This window comes from Carettochelys insculpta, chromosome 2 (assembly GCF_033958435.1).
Source record: "Carettochelys insculpta isolate YL-2023 chromosome 2, ASM3395843v1, whole genome shotgun sequence".
Lineage (NCBI taxonomy): Eukaryota > Metazoa > Chordata > Testudines > Carettochelyidae > Carettochelys > Carettochelys insculpta.
In genome coordinates this window covers 277,358,397-277,368,633 of record NC_134138.1, presented here as the reverse complement: position 1 = coordinate 277,368,633, position 10,237 = coordinate 277,358,397, and positions in this window count along the sequence as shown.

Below are 10,237 nucleotides of genomic sequence, written 5' to 3'. Positions count from 1 at the left end.
ATGGAAACATGGTCAGCCCCTTTCGCTTTGCTTCAGTAATAGTTACAAACATAGGGCAGGTCTACACTAGGCCTTAAAGTTAATCCTAGATACCCAATTTCAGCTACAGCAATTGTGTAGCTGGAATCAACGTATCTACAGTCAACTTAGCTGGCTGTCCTCACTGAGGGAGGTTGATGGGAGAAACTCTTCCATCGAGCTCCCTTACTCCTCGGCTGTATCTACGTGCGTCAGATCTTTCAGAAGAACACTGGCTTCTTCTGGAAGATCTGGGAAGTGTCCACACTTGCAAGGCGCTCTTCTGGAAGGAATGAGGAAGAACACACCCCTAACACTGGTTCTGTAAAAGGAATAGCACCTTCTTCTGGAAGAAAGCACGTGTGGACGCTCATGGACCATTTCTTCTGGAAGTAGCGGTCCAGCATGGCGGCTCCCGGCCAGAGCCTGGAGACAGTCTATCAAGCCTCGGGGGGCTTTATGGTGCTTGGATCCAGGAGCAGTTAAAGCTGCAAGGACCTAGAAACCCCAGACCAGGAAGCAGGGGCTGTGGAGGCTGGCAGCACAAGCTGGGTTACAGCACCCAGACCACTGTCATCCCAGAACTGATGGCCAGCAGCCAGCTTCCCCACGCCTCCCAGGGCAGCCCTGGAGGGTCAAACAATGGAAGGGGAGCAGCCCCGGAAGAGGAGGACCCCAGCCTGGATGGAGCCAGAGCCGGGAGACCTGCTTGCACTCTGGCATGAGGAAGATGTGCTGAGGGACACGTTGGAGCACCAGAGAAATGCCCCCGCCTGCGCCCACCCGGCCACAGCCCTGGCTGCTCGTGGCCACCCTGCCCGGCCCGCAGACCAGGTCCAGTGCAAGATAGAAGAATTATACCAGGGATATGCGTGGGCCAGGGAAAGCAGCCGCCGCTCCGGTGCCAGCCCTGCCAGGTGTCTCTACTACTGGGAGGTTCAGGACATCCTTGCGGGGAATGACACCTCCCCACCTCGTGGACGTGGCAGCCATGGACACCCCTGCTGTGCCAGAGGGGGAGGACAGGGGTCCTCTGAAAAGGCCGGGGAGGAGGGTGATCTCACCAGCCAGCCCCAGGGACCCTCAAAGAACTCCTCCCCGCACGGTACCTGGTCATAGCTGTGGCCTCAGGGCCGAGCAGCCAGGTGACTCCAGCCAGGCATCACTGGACCTATATGTGGTCTCCCCAGGTAAGCGCATGACACAGTCTCCCGGTGGGGGCACATGCAGGCCCCCTACCACACCCCCCAACGCCCCCCATCAGAGTGCACCCCAGGGCTGCAGGCAAGCTGCAGGGCACCCCGCACCCCCCCCTCCAGGAGCCCCTGCACATGCAGGTCTTTGCAGGGGGGAACCTGGGGTGCACAGCTGCACCCAGCCTACCACTCCCCGGGCAGGGAGTCCCCTGTGCCCAACCACACCGCTCTTGCCTGGTGCCACATTGCCGGGTGGGGCCCTTCACAGGTGGCAGCTTCCCCAAGGTGAGGGGCTGTCCAGGCCATCGTGCCGAGCCATGGGCTTGTGCTACGTGGGCATCCCTTGGGCCTGGCCTGCGGGAGGTGTCTGGAAGGCCAGGGGACTGCCACATGGGGCTTCGCTGGGGCCCTAATACCCCTTCCCCCACTTGTCTTACAGCAGCTCCATTCCAGGGAAGGGAGAGGCACTGAAGGAGCCCAGGGCCCACCAGCAGCATCCAGGCTGGAGGTGCAGGAAGTCCCCCCGTTAGGCCAGGGCCTTTGCGAGAGGCTGCAGCCCAGCAAGTGCAGAGGGTCTGTCGCCAGAACCCAGCGGAGGAGGCAGCGGCGTATGCGGCCGCCCTCTGCCACCAAAATGATGGGGCAGAGAGGCACCAGGCCCTGGAGGTGGAGGACCTTCAGTGGCACCAGGACACATGGGGGGAGATGGTGGGGCTGCTCTGTCAGGTTTGCGGAGCCCTCATGGAGCTCCCCTCCGCCAACCCTCCTCCTGCCACCCTTCCTCCCTCTGCCCCTCCTCCCCCCACTGTTCCCGCCACCTTCCTTCTGCCCCCTCCACCTCCCCACTGACCCTGAGGCCCTAACCAGCCCTGCCCCGAGGCCCTAGCTGCCCTCCTTCCCCGGGGGCTTCCTGCAGCAGCCCTGAGAGACCTGTGGTGGGCACTGGGGGAACCCAAGCTCCATAAAGCCCACCACGGCCGCTTCAAGGTCCCTGAGGTGCACAAGCCCCTGCACGAGCACGTCATTGTGAGCCCTCATGACCAGCAGGGGACAGAGAGTGTGCATGCTCGCGGGTGTGCCCAGGGGTACCTGGGCTGGTCCCTAGCCATCCCTCCATCCCTATGACCCACCCCCCCAGCAGGGTGCCCCTCAGGGAGAGGGACTGTGTATGGGTGAAGCATTGGGGTCCCTTGTGGCCAGCCCCCTGGCCCCTGGGTCCAGGCCCCCACCAGGTCCCCGTTACCTGACTCCCCTCTCCCTGAGCCGGGCTGGGGCCTGGCACATGGCTTACCTCCAGTATGACAGCCCCAACAGTGGACTTGCTCACCCTGAATTGCTGTACCATGGAGCAGTAGCTATCCAGGGTGGCCAACTTCCAGGTGGTGATGGCTAAGCACTTCTCCACTGGGAAGGCTGGTCGCATCCCCACGTCCTGGCAGTGCAGCAAGGGGAGCCAGCCAGGCACAGATCTTGCAGAACATGCCCTTCGCCATGTGCATATTCCACTGCCACCGTTCGTCGTCCCCCTGCACCGTCACCACCCAGTCCCACCAGTCGCTGCTGGCAGCATGGGTCCAGACATGGTGGATGGGCTCTCAGGGGCCCTGCAGGGGCAGGGCTGGGTCAGGACCTTGGAGCTCATGCTGTGTTCATGCAGCAGGCTGCGGAAGGTGGCCAGGAGGCTCTCCAGCACCCTGGTCAGGGCGAGCCTGTGCTGCTGCATGACCTCAGGGTCCATGGCCGGCACGTGGGCTGTTGCAGGAGCAGCAAGACAGCGAGCTGTGCTGAAACCAGCACAACAAGCCTCAGCAGCTAGTGCAGGGAAGGGGCTGCTGGGGAGGGCAGCCTTTAACAGACTGCATGGCCGGTGTCCCGGAGGTGCTCTCCAACCTTCCTGCCCTGATCGTCTGGAAGAGTGTCCGCGCATGTGTGGACGTGATGTCCCGGAAGACCGGGCAGCTCTTTTGCATGCCTCTTTGCCTGTAGCTGCTCTCTTCCGGAAGAGGATCTTCTGGAAGATCTGACACACGTAGACACAGCCCTCATGAGAACGAGGAGTACCAGGGTTGACCGACAAGCCGTGGTGGTTCCTTCTCGCATGTCGCCATTAGGCACATTAAATCCAGTCCTAGAAGATCGCCCCTGATTGGGTCAATCTCCTGGAAAGTGTACATGTACGCTTAGACCTGGATCAAAATCTTTGGCTCTCAGCAGCGCTTTGATGTGGGTGGAGTCAGGCTTCAGAACTGAAGTCTAACTCCATGGCAAAGCACAAGTAAGATAGCGATACTGGAACTGCCATACCAGCTCAGAACAAAGGCCTACAGCAGAAAGGGATCTAGGGGTTATAGTGGACCACAAGATAAATATGAGTCAACAGTGTGATGCTGTTGCAAAAAAAGAAAACTTGATTCTGCGCTGCATTAACAGGTGTGTTGTGAACAACACATGAGAAGTCATTCTTTGGCTCTACTCTGCGCTGGTTAGGCCTCATCTGGAGTATTGTGTCCAGTTCTGGGTGATACATTTCAAGAAAGACATGGAGAAATTAGAGAGGGTCCAGAAAAGAGCGACAAGAATGATTAAAGGTCTAGAGAATGTGACCTATGAAGAAAGGCTGAAAGAATTGGGCTTGTTTAGTTTGGAAAAGAGAAGACTGGGGGGGACACGACAGCAGTTTCCAGGTATCTAAAAGGGTGTCATAAGGAGGAGGGAGAAAACTTGTTCTTTTTGGCCTCTGAGGATACAACAAGAGGCAATGGACTTAAACTGCTTAGCAACAGAGGTTTAGGTTGGACATTAGGAAAAAGTTCCTACCTATCAGGGTGGTCAAGGGAGGTTGTGGAATCTCCATCGCTGGCGATATTTAACAACAGGTTAGATAGATCTCTATCAGGGATGGTTTAGATTGTACTTGGTCCTGCCATTAGGGCAGGGGGCTGGACTCGATGGCCTCTCGAGGTCCCTTCCAGTCCTAGTATTCTATGGTTCTATGATTCTATCCAGAGGAGACCCCTGTCTACTAGGATTGTCACCAGTGTTCCCTATAAGCTTGTGCAGCCACTCAGAAGACATTCAAATGCCACACAACTGGGTAGCAGACTGCCCAAAGTGGGGGTGGGGGGTAGTTTGTTTCTATTGGTGGTGCACATTTGCACATGCCTCAGTGCACAAAAAAATAGTCCTCATACGGATGAACAAAAATCTACACTTGGATGGAAAACATTAGACTGAACATTGGCTGCTCGTATCAAATTCTTTAGGAAAAATAAAGATGCAAGAAACAGCCTGGGAGATTAATTAAACTGTCAAATGTTCATAGAGAGGATTTCTCCCCAACCCCAGCCTGCTGGTCGTTGGTTTACGCTCTGAAGCTTGATGGCTTTCGTCTTGTATACATTTTAAATATACAAACTGTAGATGCTCCCATCCCCCACAGAACTCACTAACCCTTTAAAAAGTTGAACCACGCTCTTGGTCTTGGCAATATCTTGTGGCAGCGAGTTCCACAGGTTAAACACGCACTGTGCAGACAATAAAACAATTTAGAAAATAACCAGGCAGGGCACTCAGGATTCTCATGGGAGGGTGGTGGGGGCAGTTCTCCTACATCTTGGTGTAGAAGAGGGAAATCAGTCTATGCCTGATGCTACATCAGGGGTCCAATTGCACATGGACCACCTGCTATGGGATTTAGTGGCCTTTCTTACCTTCAAAGAGATGTTTGCTTCATGTTGCTTATAGGATATTATAGCAGGATGATCCATGGTTGGCCTTGCATGAATTTCAGGGCCTCCTTTACTGGATTTAGCCTACCCTGAAAAAACGTACAGCCTTATGGACTCTCATAATCAACAGCTCCCTGTTTCTCCTTTACTGCAACTCATGCCGGGGCAGGACAACAAGAAAGGCAAACTAATGTGACTGTTTTTCAAGTGGATTGGATGCATGGCTACTAAGGTGAGGGGGAGCAGTTACTTCCAGAGGCATTGTGGGAGATTTTGCAGAAATATATAGTAGACAGAGAGCAACTGCACTGGAGGAAAAAGAGGATGGAGAGAGGCTGTTCTCAGTGGTGACAGATGACAGAGCAAGGAGCAAGGGTCTGAAGTTGCAGTGGGGGAGGTCTAGGTTGGATATTAGGAAAAACTATTTCCCCAGGAGGGTGGTGAAGCACTGGAATTTGTTACCTAAAGAGGTGGTGGAATCTCCATCCCTAGAGGTTTTTAAGTCCAGGTGTGACAAAGCCTTGGCTGGGATGATTTAGTTGGGGTTGATCCTGCTTTGGGCAGGGGGTTGGACTCAATGACCTCCTGAGGTCCCTTCCCGCCCTAGGATTCTATAACTGTATTTAAATATTGTAGTTAGCGTAGCCATCTCCATGGAACCTGGTTGCAGGAGGGAAGAGTTTCGAGGAGACATCAGAAGACGGTCTGTGAGCACAATGATACTAACTGTATTTCAGGAACATGGAGTCTCCTCCTGGTGTTACCCAGCACACAGTATATGGAAACATGGTAGCAGAGGTCAGCCTAGTGAGACCAGCAGCAAGGAAAAACCTGCAATTAACAAACCAACAAAGAAGCAACTAAAAATGAACCAAAGAGGCAACATGGAGGGGCCCCTGTAAACTCCTCCTGGCCACCGGCCCTGGCATCCAGGCTCCCCGCCTGCTGCCAGCCATCCGGCCTGTCTCTCTCTCAGTGTGGCTGTTCCCCTAGCCCAGTACTGCTCCCAGCCCTGGCCCTGGCCCTGGCTGCTGGCCCAGCCCCGTTCCCAGCCTCCAGCTCCCTCAGCCGAGCTCCCAGCCGCTGGCCCTTCTGCAGCCAGACTCCCAGCCAGCCCGCGCTCCCAGGCACTGGTGCTTTCTGGTCCATCAACATCTGTGGTCCTGCCACATCAGAAAGTTCCAGACCAGAGAGTTTCAACTATATCTCATTATAACACTGTGGCCACTGGTTCTGCACAGCAGCTATGTACCTATTGCATTGTTATATGGTCAGTATAGCCTGTGTATTCCCTGGGTTCTTTAGTTTTATCATAATTTCTTGCATCATTTTATTATATGAGTTTTAATGGTAACTCTATTGTGTTTTAATGTGTTATGTATCCTCTTGTGCTTTGTTTGATAGATTAGATGAGAACTACTTATTTCTTTTCAACATACAGGGCTTTTTTTCTGTTGGAACGCAAAGGAACTGCATTCCAGCACCATTGTTCCCTCGGCCAGGGATCCCATAGTGGGAGCTGCTGGAAGGGCTCCCAGCTGCAGGGCTGTGGGGTCCCGCCTGCCTCCCGGCCAGGGTTCCAGCAGTTAGTGCTGCTGGCAGGGCTCTGTGCCCCAGCCAACTCCCAGCTGCAGGGTCCCCTCCCTGCCAGGGATCCTGGGGCTGAGGCTGCCGGTGGGACTTGCGTTCCGGCACCTTTTTTTGCTAGAAATAAAGCACTGTCAACAAATATTAATTTGTTTTCAAAGAATTTCTCCTTGCGTGCCCACCCTTGAGCAGAAGGCTGTGTCCTGCCAAGGTTTAACAAGGATAGCTTGCTCTTCAGAGTCCTCTGTAGGTCTGAAACAAGCCCCATGGTAACATCCTGGCAATTCATTTAGGGGAGGACACAACCTCATTACAGACATGGACAAGTAAATAGCATAATCATAGTCAAACCATTATTGGAGGGCCCACGGTCCAAAATTGGGGGATTATCACACCCCAGATTAACACTCAAAATTGTCACAATGCAAAGTGGACTGGATGCATCAAATATCAATTCTACTTAGTAGCAGGGAGATCGCCGTGATAGTCTATGCACTATCAAAACAAAAAAGCAGTCCAGTAGCACTTTAAAGACTAACAAACTAATTTATTAGGTGGTGAACTTTTGTGGGACAGACCCACTTTTTCAGACAATCCTGTTTAGTTACAGGAGAAGAAAAAAGACCCCTTTTGTATGCCAACTACTAGTGCAAAACTACTGGGAAATTTCAACATTTTGAGATTTGTTTTCATGCAGAATCAGAACAAAAAGTTTCAACGTCGAAAACTGTCACAGAATGGAAAACTATAACAAAATCATTTTAGAATACAGACCCAGCGGTAAGACCTCTTTGACTGGACTGACCTCTGCTGGTGAAGAAGATGTGCATTCATGCTTACACAAAATTCTCCGGAAAACTTTTCTCTTCTACCAAGAGATGTTGGGCCAATAAAAGATAAAATACTGATATTTTCCAGTGAGGGCAAACACATCAGAACTCCATTTTTTGTTTGGAAATGTTAATTTGGAACGACAAATTTCACTTAGAATCAAGATTTCAACTTCAGAAATGACCACGCTGCGTTTAGTCAACACGGCAATTTGAAGGCAAGTCTTTCGTTTCGATTTCCCCAACACAACGAAAACAAAGAAAGAAAAAAAATCAAAAACTCTTCTCAAACATCTCCCAAGGAAAATTTCAGTTTTGATGAAATCCCATTTTCCAGTGTGTGACCAGGAATGCTTTTGCCCAGCCATACCAACCCCCTTCAGCTTGTGATGATCCCAGGCCGGCGTGCAGTCTTCTGTGACACCTTTCCCACCCATTCTGATTGCGGTGCAAACATTTAATTGTGATGTAGACGTTTGGGCTCATGCCAGAGCTCTGGGATGCTCCCACCCTGCAGATTCTCGAGCTGCGGCACCAGCTGGAGCTCAGACATCTATATTGCAATTAAACAGCCTGCAGCATAAGCCAGCTAACGCCGGCCAGCCACTGGCTTTAACTGCAGCATAGAGATAGTGAGCACAATGTTCTATGCAGTTGTACAAGCCTGTCCTACAGCTTCATTGCTATATGAACGAGCTAGATGAAAGCCAGCATGGGTGTGTCTACAGGTGCTGCAGGGCAGGTCGGCACTTAAAATCCTGCTCAATGCAGCACCTGAGTGAAGCTCCTCTTACACTGATGGTAGAGAGCTCAACCTGCTGGCTACATGGTGGTTAAGGTCATCATAACTATGTTGCTTAGGGGTGTGAGTTTTTCACACTCCTGAAGGGAGCTCGACACTACAGGGAGAGGTCGATGTAAGCTATGCAATTTGAGTTACATTAGGAGTGTAACTCAAATTGATTGGGCTTAAATCTACGTACTGCAGGTCCACACTGCACTGAATCAACCGAATACATTTTCCCATCAACTACCCTTTCTCATCCTCATGGAGAGCTGGACTCGACAGGAGAGAGATCGGCAGTCGATTTAGCGGGGCTTTGGTAGACATGCTAAATCAACCCCCGGTGGATCGATCACTGCAGCACAGATCCAATCAATGGCCAAGATGTACCTTTAGAGACGTACAGACAACAGGAAGTCCTGTGGCACCTTATAGACTAACAGATATTTTGAAGCATAAGCTTTCGTGGGCAAAGACCCGCTTCGTCTGATGAAAGCTTATTCTCCAAAACATCCATTATTCTACAAGGTGCCACAGGACTTCTTGTTGTTTTTGAAGATACAGACTAACTCAGCTCCCTCTCTGATACTTCTCACCTGAGAGATGTAGTTATATTGACATAGGTCTGTAGTGCAGGCCTGGCCTGAGTCCTACCTGGACTCCAATCCCTTAGCTATCTGTTTTACACAGCATTGCTCCATTAACATGAGCTGGGTGACTCCAGATATACGCCAGCATGAGAGAGAATGTCAGTCCGTAAACACAAAACCAAGGTTATCACCCTTCTCGTTACACACTTTAAAGCGGGGCTACCAGCAGTGGGCATGCCACACTGCTACTGATCCAAGTACGCCACAGAATGGCCTACCTGATTATCACATCATAAAAGAGCGCTTAGCCTGACTTCAGAGGGGTGGCCACCTCCTAAATCACTCCTGTGTTGGGAGCCCAGGCCCATTTGGATTTGCTTAATCTAAAGAACAAGCAAACCGAGCAGTAGCAATGCTGCACAACTAGGCTGTGAAAGAGGCAAACAGGAGTCTGCTAAGTATTGGCTCCCCTTGCTACTTACCCTGGGCTTGTTGTCAAAGCTCTGACTGTGCTCATCTGGATTCTTAGATCTGCAGTTCCCCTGGAGACGGAGCTAAGCCCTAAAAGGTGTTGCTTCTGGCAAACACATCACTTTGCTGAAGATTTACTCAATGCTGAGGACAAGGGCATAGATATTCTACAGGGAAATAAATAGTCCAAGAACTTTATTTTTATTGACTCACCTATACTCCCTGCTATAAGTTTGTCACCTCTGCACAGTGACCTAGAGAGTGAGATCTCATTCCCACTGGAGACAACCCTGATGCTGCAGCAATATCCCTGACATGCCTGATTAGGTTGCATCCAGTGTTTGCTCTCGTGGCAAGCAAAAGGTGGTCTCAGAGTAACCCTCTGAGTCTTAAATGACCCAGGTGCCCCTGAGAGCATTATGTGCACTGGAGGAAACACAGCTAGAATCTAGAGGCAGTAAACCATCTTCATTTTGCACAGGCTGATAAGCAGCTGTCAGCTAGAACCATTGTATTACAGAAGAGCCGAGAAGCCAGGATTGAAATCAGTGCTCCATTTTGCTAGGGGCTATACAGACCCATAGTAACATGCAGACCATGTCGTGAAGAGCTATAATCTAAACAGACAAGAATCAGGAAGCATCATCATCATCTTACAGGTGGAACGGATCTGCCTCACTTCTACATGGGCTGATAGGACTCAGCCTCGGTCACACAGCAACTGAAGTGAAATCTGCCGAGTTGCAGGGTAAGCTACACTGCAGCTGCACAGCTTCTAGGCTGGTGTGTACACACCATCTACGTGGCCAGAAGGAGGTTTTCCAGTGATGTCAGCAATCCACCTCTCCAAGAGACAGTAGCTAGGTCAACAGAAGAATCCTTTCATGGGCCAGTTGTGTCTCCAGTGCAGACTGAACAAACTACGGTGCTCAGAGTGTATGTTTTTCATAGCCCTGAGTGACGTACCTACGGTGACATAAGTTTTAGGTGCAGACCAGCCTCCGTGCAATGTGTTAGCTCCAAGACCATCCTT